Source organism: Xyrauchen texanus, chromosome 44, assembly GCF_025860055.1.
Source record: "Xyrauchen texanus isolate HMW12.3.18 chromosome 44, RBS_HiC_50CHRs, whole genome shotgun sequence".
In the NCBI taxonomy this organism is placed as follows: Eukaryota; Metazoa; Chordata; class Actinopteri; order Cypriniformes; family Catostomidae; genus Xyrauchen; species Xyrauchen texanus.
In genome coordinates, this window is record NC_068319.1 from 5,424,055 (window position 1) to 5,445,303 (window position 21,249).

The following is a 21,249-nucleotide window of genomic DNA, read 5'->3' on the forward strand; positions in this document are numbered from 1 at the left end:
TTGCATTATGACAATCTTTATAAAAATGTTCATTAGTAATTTAATGCATAACTCATTGTATTACTGTAAGGCAATATAAAAAGATATATTTTAACATGGAACAATTTTAATTAAGTATAGGCTATCCACCTTATTAGTCACTCGGGCACTGCCATTGTAACATAGAATGCGGACCACTTCTGGTATAAGCCACTTCCAGCTAATTTAGTGATACAGAAATACTACAGTGCTGTGAAAAATAAGTATTTGCCCCATCCTGATTTATTCTGTTTTTGTGTACGTCTCATATTAACATAATACATAATTCTAACCAAAAATAACATAAAACAAAGGCAATCTGAATAAACACAAAATAGTTATTAAATGATATTTATTGAAGAAAAAAAGTTATCCAACACCTATAATACCCATGTGAAAAACTAACTGCCCCCTTAAACTTAATAGCTGGTTATGCCACCTTTAGCAGCATCAACTGTTACCAAATGCTTTTGATAACTGGAGATCACTCTTTCACAACACTGTGGTGGAATTGTGACACACTCTTCTTTGCAGAACTGATTTAGTTCAGCCACATTGGAGGGTTTTTGAGCATGAACTGCCTCATAATTTCTGAAATTTCTTTTGACCTTGGCATAGTGTGCTACTGGCTGAGACCTTTAAGCCAACTTGCTGCTGCTGAAAAAGTTATATTTAGGTGTTGATTTGATTGAACAGGGCTGGCAGTAATCAGGCCTGGCAGGGCTCAAGACTAAAAAAATGACATGGGAGCCATTGGCTCCTAAACTGAAACATTAAGGAGCCAAATCACACACTTGATTTAGATTGCAGTTCAGAAACAAGATAGAAATCAGAGGAAAAGGAAGACAGCTGATAACCCATTAATCTGAGATTTAATAAAAACTATACAGTATGCATTCCCTTTTGTCTCATAGATGTTCACACCACTTTCATAATTTATACAAATATAAGAGATAAAAGATTTTTATTTTATACTGCTCTTCACAATCTACATTACAGATAATTACATATAGAATGCATATAGTAGTTTATTGTCTTCTTGTGCATCAATGAACGTTTGCACCTTGAGTAACAGTTGTGAACAAGCTTGATAGTATATATACATGATACGGGACTTTTAATTATAAAGAAGCCCGAAATACACACGGAATACACTCTTATTTTGAAATGTTTGCACTCCCAGTTGTGAGCTCACTGATGGCTAATTCGCTGAGAAAGTGAATCTGATTCAAACTGCTAACCTGAGCTCCTGAGTTCAAACCCTCAGTTCTTTTCGGGCGATTCATATAAAAGGTCCGGTTTAAAAGAGTCCTTTGATCAGGACTCTTTTGCACTGGGTTTGTTGTTACATGTGGCGCAGTGAGCTCGTAAGAAACAGAACTGGTGAAAAGAGGTGCGAGACACACTGGTGCTCTAAATGTATTCAATAACTCACAAGATGATATATGAGAAAACCATATGTGAATGCACACACCCCGACTGTTGCCAATGGCAACTAGATTGTAAATGATAATCGCAATAAATTATTTTTGGTCGCATTTGCAACCATTTTAGTCGCAGTCTGGAGCCCTGACTGGGTGTATCTAGTCCAGCTGAACTCCATTATGAATGCATTTTCATAAATTTGGGGATTTAGTAACTAAGAGGGCAAATATTTTATCACACAGGCCCAGTTGGTAATGGATAACATTTTTGCTTTAATAAATACATTTTTTATTTAAAAACTGTATTTTGTGTTTACTCAAATTGCCTTTGTTTTATGTTAGATTTTGTTTGAATTTTAGTATGAGACGTACACAAAAACATGATGGGGGCAAATACTTTTCCAGAGCACTGTACATTATGCTGTTTTAAGTTACAGGCTGGCAATATATGTCGTCATATTATCATTAATTACTATTTTCATAATCACATTGGTTCGGAGCAGAATGAATGAAATCAGGCGCTGACACAGACAGATCTCAGTGCCGTATGACACTCCTCTACAAACTTTACACAACCAGCAGAGAGGAGAAAGCCGCTGGTAAAATGCAGCATCAACTTTCTTTGGACCAAAACTGCATCATCTTGTTTCATCTAAACAAAATAATAAAACCATTATTCTCTTCGTTCTTGTCAGAGAGCATTCTCTCTTTCTTAGCGGTGAATAGTAAACAAACACACATTCAGCATGGCTTATGAAACATCGCCTTTAGAAATAATGTTATGCAAGTACATATTAATAGAGATTTAAATGGAGACAAGAAATACTGTATCCTCACAATCTCGATAAAGAAGCAGATTTTATTATTGTCTCTTCAATGCAACACAAAGCAACAAGTGAATGATTTACTTGCCATTTTACTATAAATGCTGAAGTTAGAAAATTATCCGACATTAGGACATTATTCTGTTGTACATCCTATGGTTGCGTGATAGTTTATAAGCCCATATCACAAATTTCTGGTATTATTATCCTTCTAGTTATTTACATAGTGGCTAATGACTGCGGAACATTGTCACACTCGCCAGAAATGCAGCCGCTGCTTACTTACATGTTGCAAAATAAGTTGGATATCATGGTAGCATTTTTGCACTAAAGTAAAAATACAAAATAATATATAATAGTGTATTACAGTAGTAAGAATGCAATAAGAATCTTTATTGAGAACTACAACTTAAAAGTAAAACATCCGGATACATTACAGTAATGTGAATTTGGAGAGGAAATGCACTTAATTGTCATAAAAACGTCAAAACGCAAACAATCTAAAACAAAGGCTTAAAATGTCCCCAATCTGGGGTGAAATATGAAATATAAACCCCAATGAATGAAAATCACTCAAACAGCGTGGATCTGGGTGGTGCCCTCATTCGTGACTAGCGGATACGGTACAGAGATTGTGGTGAACATTGTCGATTGTTGAGGGACGATAATAACAACAACAATCTAACCTGTAGTTTGTGGATTAGTTACTGTTGAGAGGATTACCCTTAATCATAGGACAGACACCACTCTCCCAATTCAACAAATCCTCTATCAGACTGCCAGTGACCTTTCACTTTGCTAGTTCCTGCCAGCTGCAGCTTTCCTCTCCTTGTCTGCACATAAGAGGCTCTTCCAGCTAAACTTGTTTGCTTTTTAGGGGGAAAGAGCAAGAGAAGTTACAAGAGTAAAACCACCCAAACGTTCACGTGGTGGTGATGTGGCGCAAAGGCAAAGATCAGCACAGATTGCAAAGATGAGACTGTTTCTATAGCAACAGTAACGGGCCCCGCTCTGATGAAGGAGAGGGAAGGGCTGTAGCTAACGACTGCTGCCCGTCTGATTGCAGCACCCTGATAAATGAAGCAAAAGTCAGACTATGGAACGAAATTCAAGGGTGTCAAGAAGAGATACAGCTCAAACAAGTGATATAAACAAAGCAAAGATTACAGATGCACAGGGAATGTTACATGTTTATGGTACATGTTTGCGTGACAGTTCCAGCACTAGGATAAATGTCTGACAGCGTGCCCACTTCTGATACCTGTAGTATTAGTGCGAGCTGATTATTGCTGTTAAAATAGGAGTAATGCAGGAGCTAATTGGATCACAGTGGAATTATCTTTCGGGAGATTAAAAATAAATAAAAAATAGAACACCACGTAGGCCTAGATTTGCACACCAAACAACATGTGCAATAGTGTATTTCATAATTTTGTAACATTTCTTTATTCATTTGAAATAAGTTACTGTAATTGTGATTTACACCTAAATTAAACATGTGGCATGATGGACATATGGTCACATTTAAAACAATCACCTGTTCTTGACTCCACACACTTTTCCAAACAAGACACCATGATAGTGAATAGATTTGTAAATCTTCCTAAAAAAATGTCAGTGGTGCTTGCCTGTGCAAAACTCTTCACTACAATTTAAGGTGTTCAGGGCCTTTCCATGCAGTTGCTAAGGTGTTCTCAGAGGTTTTGATACCATTTTTGTATAATTCCCTCATACTTTGCGATCTACATCACTTGAAGCCTAGAGTGCCGTCTGAACTGTGAGCTGTGTAATTCTTCCTCTCTTTAGTCAGGCGCGAACTGCAGTTCTGTTTTTGCGTGTCGGTATTCAAGTTTCGTATGATCTTGTTACGTTAAATGACATCAAACGATTATTTGACAAAGAAGATTTTTTTGTCAACGTTGTCGATAACGTCAACTAACTGCTTCAGACTTACTTTACATGACATTGTTTCCAGCACTAGCATTCAGCAACCCTGCAACATATATATATATATATATATATATATATTTTTTTTTTTTATATTTAAAGATAATTATGTATAATTATATACTGATATAAATATGTATAATCATTATATACAGAATTATTGTTAAATGGGGGGCTTTCTCAGCAAATGTTTGTATATGCAATTAATTAATCGGGACACCATGTAATTAATTCGATAAAAAATTTGAATCGATTGACAGCCCTACTGCTAAGGCTTTAAAGGAGTCATGAAATGGAGAATCAAATTTTCCTTGATATTTAGATATATAAGAGGTAACTGTACTATAAAAACATACTGTACATTTCAGAACTCAAAACTTCCACCCAATCTAAAAAGAGCATTTAAAGTTGCCACCCTAATGAAATGTCACGGTTTGAAATCTGTCTGTTCGTGACATCACGAAACATTTGAATTTACACATCCCACAACATGTGTCATCGCACCCTTGGCCCCGCCCACTGGTGAGCAGTTCAAGTCAAGACAGCAGGTCTTGCGTGGCTATAACTATTTCTAAAATAACACAAAAGGGAACCCATCTGGACAATTTTGAATAATGTTTTAAATGAACATGAACTACAAAAGACTTTTTGTCCGCTGCCATGTATCTCGCCGATTTTAAAAGATGTGGTGTTAAGTTACAAAGCTGAAAGGGAGAAGCAATTCTCTTTCATTCAGCTGCTGCATCAAGAATGTGTTCTTTTGCACATCTGCACTACTTTTAATTGTTGGTGTATGTAAACATGGCTGGAGCGCCCTCATTTCGGGAGTGGTACATAGAGATGGGCAGGGTGGGGGCTTTCGAAGAAATGTAATATAGAAGACAGGGAAACTTGGAGTTGTTTAATGAAAAATGGGGCCGCTATATGGCATATCTGGAGGGCTCTCGGGGAGTGGAAGTGGAGAGAGAGACGCGTGGTTTTAAATGTGTGTGATTATAATTTTTTTATATATATTTTTTGTTTTGTATGTATTCTCAAGTTGGAACACAGGTATGTTTGTTGGGGGTCGGGGTGGGGATAGAGAGGGCGAAAGGGAACAATGGGGGTTGATTCTGTGAATATATGTTTTCTTTTCTGTTTCATGTGTCTGAATCAATAAAAGTGTTCATCAGAAAACATTAAGCATAATAAATCTTAATTAGACTGTGTTCACACCATTTATAAGAATAGTTTGTTAAAATATGAAATCATATTGTAATTTTAACAGGCTGCAAAGGGTAATAAATCCAATATTAACTGCCTTTATCGTTCCAAAATATTTTTTCTCAAAAGTACTAAAATCGCTAATGGAACCATGAAGAGGAATTGGAATCAGTCATTAAAATCCTTACCCTAGATACCCATTCCAACTTTCTATGTGGTTACTTACTGTCCCAAGTCCAAAGAGCCAACTTCGAAGTCTCTATGATATTTTGGTTGCCCCAGGTCAATATTCTGGTTGTTCAAATCCCTAACATAACATTATATTGCTGTTGCCTTAAGTCACTCTAGGCCAGACATGGGCAATATATGGCCCCCGGGTCAGATCAGGCCCTCCACATGGTTTAATGTGGCCCACGGCTCATTTATCGTAAAAGCGTTTTTTTTTTCTCCATTGGATATTTCAGTTAACTTGCATTAGGACTAACGCATCTCCACAAGCGTTTACCATGCCCAGATAAGAGAAGAAACACCCCCAGTTTGAGATTTATACTTGCGCAAATTGGAAATATTCTGCCTAATGTTATACTTATTTTGTGCAATCTGGCAACCATGCACGCGAGTGCGCCATTTCTATCAGGCTTTCCCCTTTGACCAAACTTAGCGATCTGTAGTGCAATATTCTGCTAAAGGAAAAATGTTATACGGCTACTCTGTGTCCATACTTGAGGTTGCTTGTGATGTTTAGTGCTACTTTGCAGGTAAAACTTCAGTGATTAAATTAAATATAAAAGTCTCTGCATCATTGACATGCGAGCAAAAGCAAGCCAGAGACGAATATGTATTTTTTATTTGTGCAATTTAGAAATGTTGAAGTTCCTTCGCACCTCTATGTTAATCTAACTACTGCAGTAATCATTTATCATAGTCATGCAGCCGGTGTTATTCAGTTGCGTGCTGTAAATCAAACCATCGAGGAGACCCGGATCATGCCACTTTTAGCATGTAACATTAAAAGTTCTATAAATGTCATTTTTTTATATTAAAACAGACCCCTGATGTAGAGATTGTTTAATTGAATAATAAATTAACAGGGAAGTGGAGATGGTAAACTAAATGTATACACTCAGCCTTTGAGTTTTTAATGCCTGATAGAAAAGTATCTACCTTTGTAGAGCAATAAAATACTTCAGACAATTGTAGAATAGTCCCATTAGTCACAGATACACTTCAGAATGTGTATCTGTGTACACAATTATTTCTGGGCTTAAAAAATACAAAAACCAAATCAATGCAGAACATTGTATCTCAAAAGGAATACAATGTGGCCCCCATGCACTATTTAAAGCCTAATGTGGCCCTTTTACCAAAATAGTTGCCCACCCCTGCTCTAGGTGGTGCATTACAGGGATTTAACTGCAGTTAAGGGGTGATGTTAGTCACAACACAAAGTGAAAGCTTATTGCTTTGATGTACAATAATAATTTCAATTGATAAACAAGCTAGCACCATAGTCGTAAACATAAATCACAACACTTGTGGCTGATGAAAATTGTCGAATTCAGGGTGTCATCATCCTTCCACATTCCCGAGGCTCTTTCCAGGAATTAGGCCTGTGAGATGGGAGGGAGAGATAGTACAGCAGGGGAATAAAATCACACTGACGAGGAAGCCAAACCTTGGTTTACCTCACTGAGTTCATGGATTACCCTTAATCACACTTTGAATTCACAAAGCGATCTCTTTCCCTTGATTGCAGGATTCTTACTTGAGCCCAAGTACAGGTGGGGTAACTTGCTGACGGACCACTCAAAGTGTGCTTCCTCTTGAAATGGTGCAGATCTGGGAGGACTCTCCTTTAATCACAAACCATCAGTGCTATAATCCAGAAGAAATCCAATGACAGCCCCTCTGAATAGAGGGGGAATAATTAAACGTAGGCCTGCTAGGAATGTGCTGCACAACATTCTCCACATTCATATATCCGTTCCCAGCAGATAGAAACTCAAAAATGGCATGATTATTTTAAACAAATGTTTGTCCATGACTTCATTTGTCAAAACGAGAAACATACTATTTTTTAGAAATACATTTTTAGTAATTAAAAAAGTTAATTATCATATCTTCAGTTCAATCACAATTAGATGTTTTTGTCCAAATCGTTCAGCCCAATAGAGGGCCCTATGAAAACGTGGAAGCAAACGCAGAATTGATTCATTAAAATGGAAATAAACACAGTATTTCATGTAATTTGACAAATTTAGGATGAAATTACAATTTGACAATTCATTAAATTTGCATTGTGAGTGTGAATTTATAAACCGTGATATTATGAGATTTAAATACATTTTCAGTTTTACTCGTGATGCGTGAAATTGAGGACATAATGACAGAATTATATTATATATATAGAAATATATTACTGTACAGAAAAGAGTAATCTTCAGTGATAATAACAACAATTTAACATTTATTGTTTAATATAAATTATATTATTTTCAAGCAATTTCACAAGCAAGGGTGTACTGAATAAAAGCACTTCGATTCAGCAGTAAAAGCTGAATCAAATGCTTTCATCAATGCTTTCATTTATAATGTGAAGCTCAGTTGTGCAGCACGTTTTTCGACACAAAAAAATCCTGCAACATTGTTGAAAATTCATTATTATATTTTATTTGATTAAAGTTGTATTTATTATTTTGATTAAACACCATTTTGGTGATACTATTTTATTAAAACATTAAATGCAGGAAAATTTAAATTTAAAACACTGAATTAGGGAATAATAAAACAGATTTTCCTACACTTATCACAATCCAATCAATCTCTAAGTGAATACGTAAAGTCAAGTCCCCCGCTACTCTTTACTGGTTTCACTCAAAAATCACTTTGTGGAAGTGGGTTGGAAATGACATTTCAACTTTACTTTAAATATCGTAAAATAATAAATGACGTTGAGAGCACTTATTGGTAGCTGAAAGCATCAATAAATTAGCAGAAATATTTAACTGATAAACCAAGCGAGTGGTGGAGTTTGCGCAGAATGATGGGCATTTGAATTCAGCAGAACTTTTGCTGAATTTTCCATTTGTGGATTCCATGCAGGCCTTGTTATACAGCCGAATCCAGAGGACTGCATCACTTCATGTCTTCCCTCACTCCTTCTTTGACAAAACCATATCTGTCGTTTTCACCAGCCACCCAGAAGCACACAATCAATACTGAGATGCAGGCGTCCATAAGAGGAGTGTAGCGCTCACATGCACGTGCGTTCAAGCGTGCAGGTCAACACAAACCACACTGCCCACGCATAGCCCGAAAAACACAAGGAACTACACTAAGGTTTACTGTTGGCCAATGCAAAGGAAAACAACCACCATTTCCTGGGTGGCTGTGTTAATGTCCATTTTACAATACCTTTCGAACAAGGTGAGTGTCTTAGTGATGTTTACAAGGCCGGTGAAGATGGAACAACCCATTAAACACACACGAGTGCACACAGACACACACCCATGCGTGTACACACATTGCAGACTCAGCAAACAAGTGTCCATTTATTTTAGGTCTAAATTGTCATCACTCCATTTAACACCCACCCTCCTCTTCTCCTTTATACAATGTCACACACACCAACACACTTCCCTTTGCATAGTTTCAATATCAACAACACAGTGTGGCTGGGGGTGGGGAACAGAAGCAAAAACAAACTGTGCTGATCGCTCTCAAATCTTGAGTTTTTTTTTTACACCTTGTGCTGACTGAATGGAGCGGGTGTTCAAATCAAGAAAAATGTGTGGCTGTGAGACTCACAGCCAAAGATTCTGTTCAGGGTTGAGTCCAGTGGCAGATCCTTCCAGTCTTAAGCATCCTGACTCTATATGATGAATCAGTTCTAATAGGTGTTGCACATGTTGCGTTGTGTGGTGGCCAAGTTTTTTTCCACCAAATAAAAGCCTGGAACAGGCAGTGAGGCTGATTTATTCTCCCCTGATGAAAGTGGTAAAAACTGAAAAGTATACAGCATGAGTGAAACTTGCTAATGGTGAAAATGTAGTCTGAAAGTACAACACAAAGTATTCTGGAGAAGAAAAAAAAAGCCAAACTAGTGGCCAATCAATACACAGAGATCTAGGGTTGGAAACTACATTCCGGCTCTTAAAGAACATACAGGAACCGTACGAATTATGACTTTCGGTTGCATTAACGGTTCTTGAACTGGTGCAATTTTCAATAGTGTGAAGCGCACAGCGTGACCAGTGTAGTTCTCAAACTAATGACTCTTGGGAGCCAGTTCTTTTCTATCTACAGTGCGACCAGTGCAGTGTGGCTCCAACAACATTTATGCCGTTATGTATTGTTGTACTTAAGGCTCCAGAGACTTAAATCAGGCAGTGCAGTTTCTAACTGGTTGACAATGTGTACTTCAAGATTACTCATTATGAGTTTTGTTATAATCAGTGGAATTTTATATTAAATTAATAATGTGATAGCATATTTTCTGTTTTAGAATTTTTATTTAATATATAGTTATAGTAGGACCAATAATTAGATTTCCATTTTTTATGATTTTAAAAGTCTGTGTAAATCCCTTTTGCAAGAATGCTATTAAAATTCTCTGATTCGTTATATCTGTTGCAATCTGAAATTAAATTGAATCTTTTCAAAAGTATGTTAACATCAAAAGTAAGAATCATTAAGCAATCAGAATCATTAGGAGGAATCAGAATCATTAAATTCCCTTCGATGCCCATCCCTATTGAGATCCATTTTCACCCTATGAAACAGGGGGTCAATGTAAAATTTTTGCAGGCATCATATAAATCCCAAACATTGTATTGAGGTAGATGTTTTACAAGTGTCCATTTTTGCGATTTATGTCGACCGCATGATGTAACTCTCCATTCTAGCTAGTGTAATGTCTTCAAATATAGTTGGTTACTTGCCAAGTGTCATGTACAGTTGAAGTCTGTACAGTTGAAGTCTTTCATGATGTGAAATGTCAAATTAGAATATCAAATTAGTGAATTATACACTATGTTAGTATTTGGTAGCATTGCCTTTAAATTGTTTAACTTGGGTCAAATGTTAAGTTTGACCCCATAATAAGTTGCTGGAATTTTGGCACATTCCTCCAGACAAAACTGGTGTAACTGAGTCATGTTTGTAAGCCTCCTTGTTCACACATGCTTTTTCAGGTCTGCCTACATATGTTCTATCTGACTGAAATAAGGCCTTTGTGATGCTACTCCAATACCTTGACTTTGTTGTCCTTAAGCCATTTTGCCACAACTTGTCATTTGAGGCATGCTTGGGGTCATTGTCTATTTGGAAGACCCATTTGCAATGAGCTTTAACTTCCTGGTTGATGTCTTGAGATGTTGCTTCAATATATCCACATCATTTTCCTTCATGATGCCATCTATTTTGTGTGGTGTACAGTCCCTCCTGCAGCAAATCACCCCCACAACATGATGCTGCCCCCATGCTCCATGGTTGGGATGGTGATCTTCAGCTTGTAAGCCTCACCCTTTTCCTCCAAACATAACAATGGTAATTATGGCCAATCAATTCAATTTTTGCTTCATCAGACCAGAGGATATTTCTCCAAAAAAGTAAGATCTTTGACCCCATGTGCACTTGAAAACTGTAGTCTGGCTTTGTTATGGCAGTTTTGGAGCAGTGGCATCTTCCTTGTAGAGCAGCCTTTCAGGTTATGTTGATATAGGACTCATTTTAATGTGAATAAAGATACTTCTTCACAAGGTCCTTTGCTGTTGTTCTGTGATTGATTCGCACTTTTTGCACCAAACTACGTTCATCTCAAGGAAACAGAATGTGTCTCCTTCCTGAGCGGTATGATGGCTGCATGTTCCCATGATGTTTATACTTGTGTAATATTATTTCTATTTAAATGGTTGTATTTGGAGTATGGACACCGATGTATTATCTTTTGAATGCAGACACTTTGGGCTTTATTTCCCAAGTTTCAGAAATAATACATGTTGTTATTTCTTAAAAGTTAGAGAAGCTGAAGTTTATAGTAATGGAAATATGTTGTGCTGAACATGTTTTTATAATCTAAAAAAATAATAACAAAAGTGCCAAGACAACCCAGAAATACAATGTTCTCAAAGCCACAAGTTCAAGTTTAAAATTGCTGGAAGAGTACAGAGTAAAATTAAGGCTCCGCCTTTCAAGACGACACAAAATCTGACTGCACTGCTTGGCCATTATGAATAAAACTATGCCACATTTTTTAAAAAGACTTTGGAGACATGCTAATTTTCTTTACGAGACTCTAATATATAAGATAATATACAGATTTACAACATGAATGCTGCTCAGATTGCATAGTTTGTTGAAGAACGATGACGAAGGGTAATTCTTTCAGGCGAGATCTCATGTAAACAATGGAGAATATATAAATATTTATCAGATTTATCACTTTTATGGACAAAAAGTGCTATTGGATGTTTTTCAATGAACACTTGCCATGGAGAATTGACCCAAGTGTGCGAACTGCAGATTAATAATCTGTCGATCGCGTTTTCATAAAGGTATGAAGTCCCGTTTTGATTTTTTCATGTTTTGATTTGTTCTCCTGGCACAAATAACTAAATTGCTGTTTCTGGAGCATATGCTATCATGAAACAGAGATCGGATATCAGTGTTGAACCCTTAGACCTTTGAAAAGATGTATAATTTGTTAACATTAATTACATCTATAGATGGTAAATGATATATGTATATATAAATGTAAGCAGAGTGAAGTCACCACCACGTGCAGGGAATTGTGTATCAACAAGTTAAGGTTTTCATAAAGTTAAAGATTTAATAAAATTGGTATCGAAAAAAGTATCGTTTAAGATCCTGTATCGAAGTCAAGATATAGGTATCAATATTTTTTGAATGATACCCAGCCCTAAGACGTGCAAACATCTATGGCTGCACACAGACCACTAAAAAGTTATTAAAACTTTGCAAGAGGCTCCAACCTAAAGCATCTGTTTGATTCTGTAAAACTGATGGTAAGAAAATAACCAAAGAGCCAGGTCACACGACTAGAATAAACACAGCAATTAAAGGGCATAGGCACATATACAGATATGGAATGAGTCTGCCTGGGAAAATAACTTTACAACAAAACCACAGCATGTATAAACCCACTTGGGCCTTGGGCCAGAACTGGATGGAGGACAAGAGACAGCCGCAGAGAGACAAAAGAGAAAACAGTCCAAAACTATAAAAAACAAACATCACAACATGGTAACTGGCCGAGAGACAATGATTCTGTGAGAGAATGCTGCAGTCTTGGCATATAATAGACCCCATTCTAGATAGTTACCAGGATCAGGTCCAAATGGAGTTCTTTGGACACAAATTAATGCAATACACACTAGGGAGGTTCATTTTGGTTATTTTGACTGCTCTAATTGTTGACAGATAAAGGCAGTACTTTGGGTGGCACGGTGGGTAATGGAGCGAGTTCTGTCTGTGAAAATTGTAAATGTCGGTAGGCCAGTCACGATTATATCATTGCCTGATCGCAATTATTTGATCTAACTGTAATTAATAGAGATAACATAATTGTGCACTTCAAATCCAATCAAGGGAATTTTATGCAAATATACAGAAGAAATACCATGAAAGCTGCATTTTTGTACCTAATTTTCCAGTGTTATTACATTATGTGAGAACTCCAATCGTCTCATTGACCTGCATCGCTAGATCTATAGCCCTAAATAAGGTTGGCTGGGTTTCAGAAATGGTATAAAATGTAAAGTTGGACCAAAAAAAGACATTAAGTGGACTATTTGGAAATATTTTGATATATAATATACAATTTTTCCTGACATTCTTTCCCTGTGCAATATTATCTAAGTTTTTGAAACTTTAAAGGAAATTGTTTATCTAGGGCTGTCACGATTATGAAATTTGGCTGAAGATTTATTGTCATAAACTATAAACAAATAACTGTGATTGTGAAGATTAATTGTTTTAGGGCTTTCATGATTATGATGATTAGAGCTAGCCAATAAATATCATGGAAACTATATAAAGAGTCAATCGTTCGAGATTTTCCCATAGTGTATATCGCTACTCTTCTGAAACGCACATTTGTATTTCACATAAGTGCGGTGCACGGTGTCTCCGGAGCTCGAAAGAGCGCGCAAGTCCAGCAGGCTTCCCAATATTTGTGCTCCACAGACAGGAGAGCGCGGAGCGGGATCCTTCACGCAATAATTTTTGACCACGGATAAACTTTAATGGAGAAAGACATCTCCGCAGTATGGGACAAATCCCAAACAAGTCAAGAAAATGAAGGGGAGCTTGTTATTAAAACAGGTGCAAAATATGTGCTGGGTTCACAAAAGCTGACACAGAGCAGAAATATTTAATATGCAAACTTTGTTGTATGATGGTAATCACTTGTAATACAAGCAATACCACCTCAAAACGAAGCATGCAAAAGAATATTATGAAAGTCAAAAGATGTGCACTGCATTCATTTGGTCCAAAAATAAATAAATAAATGCATGAATTCTGCGTGTTTATTTTTGTTGGATTTTTTATTTATTTTTTTACTTCCTGTATGTCTTATTTTCTTTGTTGCATAGCTTTGAGAAGATCTTGAGTTTCTTCAGGAAAGTTTATATGATGCTAATAATAATAATAATAACATTGGTTAACAACACAGACTAAAATGTGTCATCATACAGCATTTTGGTAAGGTAGACTTTTAAAGACGACTTGAGTTTTTTTATGTTTGTCCAGTTCCAAATGAATAGAAAATTATATAGGTAGTATATTAGAAGTAGTTTTTATTTATAAAGTAAACTATTTAACTAACTGACTGGAGTTACAATATGTATTATTTATATTATATATATTATTACATTACAGTATGGTTATTTCATATAGAAGCCAATTTTTATTGATTTTCCACAAAACTTTTACTCCATTGGGTCTGTATGCTTCCTCATTTATTCATATTTAACTTGGAATTACACTTAAAATCGCTATTACATCTGTGGAACACAAAGGGAGATGATAGGCAGAACATTGGCCTTGGCAACCATTAGCAAACATTTTTATTTTTAAGTGGTCTTTCCTTTTAATATAACTGGCTCTGGTCTATACGATGGCAAAGAGTAGACTAAAGAATGTAACAGAGAGAGAGAGAGAAATGACATTGACTGTCCAATTAATTCTCCAAATCCCAGAGCAATTAACAGAAGCTGGTGGATCAAAGAACTGTCAATTAATGTAATGCTAGCACATGTGCACACCTATGCATGTACAAATTCAAACATATCTGGGCACACATGATCTGACTCCTTAACAAGGACACACATCGATATGTCGTACTTTCAGGCATGTATTATACTACCATTAGAGACGGGCCAAACATGCATTTAGTGTGGCCAATCTAAGCGCATGCAAAGTGAAACCTAAACCATTAATGGCCATTGATCAATCCAGCCAATAAGCCTGCTTCCAGCCACGGGCCAGAAAGAGGATGGATGCAATTAACATATCAGTATATAATTTATTAGGATTTTTTTTTTAATGATCTGCATGGAAATGTTATATTTCCTACTTCCTTAGTTCATCCTTTAATTAAATTTTCCCGGTCGACAAGCAAAAACGGGAAATCTTCTGCGTTTCCCATGGCAACCGCAGTTGCTAGGCAACACAAAACTCTCAAACATCCATTCCAGAACTCTGACAGATGGAACGAGAGAGAAAAGAGACATGTGAATGAGGGAGGATGGGTGGACAGGCAGAACACAAATGAAGAAGCCAGGAGGAGGGGAGATCGACGAATAAAATCTTAAGGAAATCAGAATGTTACAGAGGTCCATAAGAGCCGAAAACACCTCCCTCCAGCATCAAAGCAATGAGATGCTGCAGAACAAACAACAGTAAACCAGCTCAAAGAGATACAGAGATGGTTTTACAATGTGTGCGTGTCCTTTGACAGCTCTGACTTGACATTGCTTGACCATTTCTGATGATAAAGAGGGAGGCGGAGTCTCCATGCTAATTGATGTTCAGGCATGGGGCAGGGCCAGGAAATTAAGACTGCTCATCTGGTTGTGTATCATACACAATAACTGACTCACAGCTGAGCAATCAGGGCTGTTGGTGTTATTTGCTCCTAGTCTGGTCTGACAAGGCAAGTGTATTTGGTGAAGCAAAGCAATCGTGCTAATATACGTCTGAACTACTATTAAATATGATGCTTGAAACAAATCGTTTCACCAAAAAATTTTAATTCTGTCATTACTTACTCACCCTCAACCTATAAATTTGGTTCGTTTTTGAATAATGTCCAAACCAATTTTTCCCCATACAATGAAAGCATTTAAGAAAGGACAAAAAAAAGAACCATAAAAGTAGTTCACTTCGATCGTGCTTAATATTACGTATTAAGTTAATACACTAAAAATCTAATTTGTACATGTGCATATTCAAACTTGCTGCATCACCATTGAATCTCATGTGTCTCGTAACTTAACCTTATGTTTCAAGTTAGAATATGCAAAAAGGCAAACAAGATTTACATTTTGAATAACAGATCTTTTTCTCACACAAAGCTATTTAAAGGGAACCTATTATGCGAAATGCACTTTTACATGGTGTTTGAACATAAATGTGTGTTGGCAGTGTGTGTACACAACCACCCTATAATGATAAAAATATATTTTTTTAATTTCCATTAATTATAAGCACTGTCTCAGAACAAGCCGTTCCCAGATTCTGTACAAAGTGACGTCACTTTGTACAGGCCCTGTCACGACTGTTGACGGACACTGCCGCACCTGTACACCAATTAATAAGTGAACATTACAGACCATGTTCAACATGTTTGTTTGTGTGTGTTATTTCGTTATAGCACATAGTGAATGTTGTAACAGTGTATGTGTGTGTGTTGCTCATCCATCGTTGCAAAACTGCTGAAAAAACTCTACAACAAATAAATACATTTATCAAATAACCATTTGGAAACTTCCTGGTTAATTCTCAAAGTTGTTACTTCTGACAGAGTCTCTCAATCATCAGTGTCTGACACCGATTCAAACATATAGGGCTGAACACAACTATTTTCGCTGTCAGTCATATTGCTTATGATGTCGAGTTATCCGAAGCAGAGATGTCAAAACTCCACCTATTTTGGATACCGGGCGGGGCGCACCAGCTCATTTGCATTTAAAGACACACACACAAAAACAGCTCCTTTTTATTCCCACCCAAAAATGGGCATTTTCAACATGGTTTAATAAATGATCTGTAGGGTATTTTGAGCTGAAACTTCACAGACACATTCTGGGGACACCAAAGATTTAAATTACATCTTGTGAAAAGGGGCATAATAGATGCCATTTAATGAATTCATGGAATTCAACACGAGTTGTATGTAGGGGAATTTACCAATATGAAAATGTTTGGATGATTTCAAAAATACAAATAAGTTTTTTTGCCACTTACCTTATTTTGTCATAAGATCACTGTTACCTATGATTTATGCATCTAAAAAACGAACAGAACAATAAATTGTTCTAACAATAAATCATTTCTATTAAGCAGCGATGGGATCGGTTGAACACTTGACAGGCCAAAATTCTAAGAGAGCTGCAATGAAAGATAAAAAAAGACGATTGATGTGGGGGAAAAACTTTGCACTTCTGTTTTTGCACTTCTAAACAACAGTATGTGTTGTAACACTCACATGTGACCAGGAGGGGGTGTGGCCAACGCTGAGTCACCTAATCAGCCGGGAGGGGGATAAAGACAAGCTGGGGGCACCAGTTTGAGAGAGAGAGAGAGAGAGAGAGAGAGAGAGAGAGAGAGACACGCCCACAGTGTGTGTGCGTCTATGTGTTTTATGTTATGTTCAGTTATGTCATTAAAGTTATGTTGACTGTTCTGCCGGTTCTCCTTGCCCATCCTTACCCATTACATCACATTTGACATATTATGATAAAAAAATATTACAAATTCATATTATGCATATTCAACATGGTTTACTTTTTCGGATAAATTTTATTTTGGTAGGTATTTCTTTAGAAACATATTACACAGAAAAAATATTATAAACTTTTCACAATGCTATAAATGTACGTAATTGATTATAAAACAAATTATATTTTTTAATATCGGTCAATAATTTGCTGATAAATAGGTGCATTCTTAAGTTTTATAGACTACTTTTAAGGGGATTTTGTCAGTATCTCTGTATCAGTTATCAACTTAACAGTCCTATACATCTTCATGTGAAATGGGGGGGTTGTAGTGAAAACTTCAAAACTTGCAGTCAAGCGGTCACATTTCTGTAAAGACACCAGCATAGAAGCATACATACCCTGATACACAAATGTCGTCCTGTTAAACATTTATCTCCGCTGCTTGGCTTTACCGTTGCTCCACGTTATTTACTACACTGAGCCATTACTTCCTATACAGGACAAAGACTTTAATAAACATAAAGCATCAATGCGACAAGCCTATCGATCTGCAGCACATGCCTGCTTGCGATTCACAATGCAGGATCTTTTACGTGTAGATTTTGGAAGAGTTTGAGGAGGATTGATACTAAATGTAAACATTTTAGTGCAACCAGTGAGAGTAGAGAGAGAGAGAACAATGCTAGCAGTGAAAGGTGAAATGTTACGCTTGTCTGGCAAAAAGAAGAAACAAGAAGCTTTTTTCCCCCATCGCGCTGACAGATGTGGCAGCATGGCTGCTTGTTACTGCTGGTCACATGGCTGGTCAGTATGAGAAGTGGTAACTGTTCCAGAGTTTAAATCAGGGGTGGGGAACCATGCTCCTGGAGGGCCACTGTCCTGCAGAGATTAGCTCCAACCCTAATCAAACACACCTTCCCTTACATTTTTCAAGTAATCAAGGCCATGATTAGTTTCCTCAGGTTTGTCTGATTAGGGTTGGAGCTACACTCTGCAGGACAGTGGCCCACCAGGACCAGGGTTCCCCACCCTTAGATTAAATGATGGGAAAATCTATTTACATTAAACAGTGAATGAAAATGAATGGCAAAAAAATAAAAATACATAGAAGGTGTCTGTATCACTGTTGTGGGTTATGTCATTAAAGCGTTGTTTAATAAGGCAAGCAACACTGAAGCGCAACAGTCTGGTTCCGGAAGTAAAAATCCCATTCATTTTCTCCACAGTCAAATTGATTTTAACGATTACTTGACATTTCAAGACAGATCCGCAGGTGTTAATCTATGGCAGGGGTCAGCAACCTATGGCACACGTGCCAGCATTGGCACGCAGAGTGTTAATCACTGAAATGGGAGCAATGACGAGAGAGTAGAACACAATTTTCTTACATAAATTCTGCACCAGCATTCCAATCTACATCTTGATGTAATCCTTCCTCGTGATCATGCAGCATGTTTTCTTGAGCTGAGTAAGAGGCTAAACAAAAAAGTAAAAATGTGACGAGACTGCATTATACAGAACAGACACCTGCAGCACGTGCAAGCCATTCACGCATCACGAGCTAGCAGCACTAGACTTTTGGTTAATCGCGCGAGTAAACACGTCTGCTTCAGACAGTCTGCGTGGATGATCCAAGCATCTAATTTGTTTGTTTTTGCTTTCAGAATAACACGTGATATAATAAGGAAAACACCACTATTAATCTTTGAGATTTCCAAACCAGCAAACAGGTACACCCTCCTTAAACCATAGTCACACTCAAAATTACATTAAACAATTAAAAAGAGTAAACAATCCCACATTGTTGGGTTCAAAAACCTGAGTCTATTCAAAATATAAATTGAAACTATAAATAAAGTTTTAGGATTTTGAAGATGTGATTCAACGAAAATGATTGATTGCTTGCAAGCGCATCGTGAGTCTCATCACAATTTAATAGTGTTTAGCCTCCCGTTCAGCTTATGAAAACACGCTGTGTGATCATACGGAAGGATTACATAATGATGAAGATTGTAATGCATGTGCGAAAAACTTCTTACAAATAAAATAGCCTGCTCCTCTCTCGCTGTTGCTTGCGTACTAGTGATTACCCTTCGGTGTGATTTTGAAAAATGTATGATTAAGAAATATTTAAGATTCCACTCAATTTTGTGATCAGGACATGATGTTACACGGGAGGGCTTCTGGTGTAAGTAAATAACACATCACAAATAATATTTTATTTAAAGTGTTAAATAGGGCTGGGTATTTGATACAGATTTCCCTATTCAATTCAATTTGTTTCACAAGCTATCGTTTGATATCGATTCATATGGGTATATAGAGTTATAATGCTAACATATTAAATATATTCTCTCCCAGATAATGCTGTCAATTATATTGGGGACCTTGTAACTAAATACAATATAAAAATATTAATTTGAATAATTATATCTTATTAGTTTTTCATAATTGGTCATATTTTAGCTTTTTAAAAATGAAAAATCAATAAGTATGATATTATATTTCATATAATATTTTGTTAAATTGTTATTGTGTAATTGAAAATGTTTACTATTTAAAGGTATTTGCATTGATGTAGCTGACCTATTAAGTCGTGCTTCCGCTATTGGTCCAAATGAGGTTGAGCTAGTGCATGCCAGTGCAAGTTGTGTTTCCACTGTCACTTCCGGGGCTTCATCATGCTTCCTTGTGGCCAATGGCCCGCCGACTACCCTTGGGCAATACAAATCCATTAAAATGCACGATTGACAAAGCGGTGCCAAAAGAAAGAACCCATGGTTCAAAATCATGGATGGTGTGCTGGGACACCATGGAAGTAACAGTCAGTGAGTTGTCAACACTAACTTATCTTGCTAGCTAGCTAATGTTTACATTCTAAATAAACTCGATATTCTAGATTACTAGATAACATTATACCTCAGATTGAGCTTCCCTCTTGCTTGTGAAATGGGCGGATTGAGTGGAAACAGGGCGGAGTATTAAGGACAGATTTTAGGGCAACGCTGCGGGCTATTGGCCTGATGGTGGGAATGCAGATCAGTTTTGGTCTCGCAGGCTATTGGCCCAGGCTGGCCAGTTGACAGTCCTGGCTCGCACCCTGATAGTGGAAAAGCGGTTATAGAGACTTAGGGGTGGGCTCTTTTGACATGGTCCAGTAAGCGACAACCTAGTTACCACCCAGAATACCCTAGCAACCAAATAGGAACATGCTACAAACCACTCAACACCTACACAATCAAATAGCAATGACCTGGTAAACACAAAGCAAGCACCACTCACATCATTCAATCCAAAAGACCATTTTTCAAGAAAATTTAAAGTAGGCTAATGTAAATTTTTAAATACTATACTACCCTTCTCTCCAGTAATTTTACAGAATTTAATGGCTAAACAAACCTCTTACCATTAAGTTAATATTTATATAGGCTTTTCACACCAATCTTTTTAAAACTTGTATAGCCAGCATTATCTAGATAAGAGAGCATTAGCACATGGAGGGGCAATCACTGGCATGCCAGCAACGGCGAGAGAGGAGTATACTATTTTATTTATATGAAATTCTGCACCTGCATTCCAATCTACTGTACTGTACATCTTGATTTAATCATTCCACATGATCACACAGCTAAATAATAGTTGATCGGTTTGTGATGCGTGAATGGCTTGCACGTGCAGCGCGAGTCTTGTCACACTCCCATTCAGCTGATGAAAACACGCTGCGTGATCATGATGAAGGATAACATCAAGATGTATATTGGAATGCAGGTGCGAAAAACTTCTTATAAATAAAAACGCCTGCTCCTCTCTTGCTGTTGCTTGAGTGATTGCTAGTGATTACATGATTCATGAAAAATATTTAAGATT

The 21,249-nt window shown here is 37.0% G+C and overlaps 1 protein-coding gene across 1 annotated transcript in view; it reads right to left on the reverse strand.

Moving 5' to 3' along the window:
- Nucleotides 1-21,249, reverse strand: part of LOC127636757 (beta-adrenergic receptor kinase 2-like) — a 68,783-nt gene that overhangs the window by 24,996 nt on the left and 22,538 nt on the right. The gene's annotated exons all lie outside the window — the stretch shown is intronic.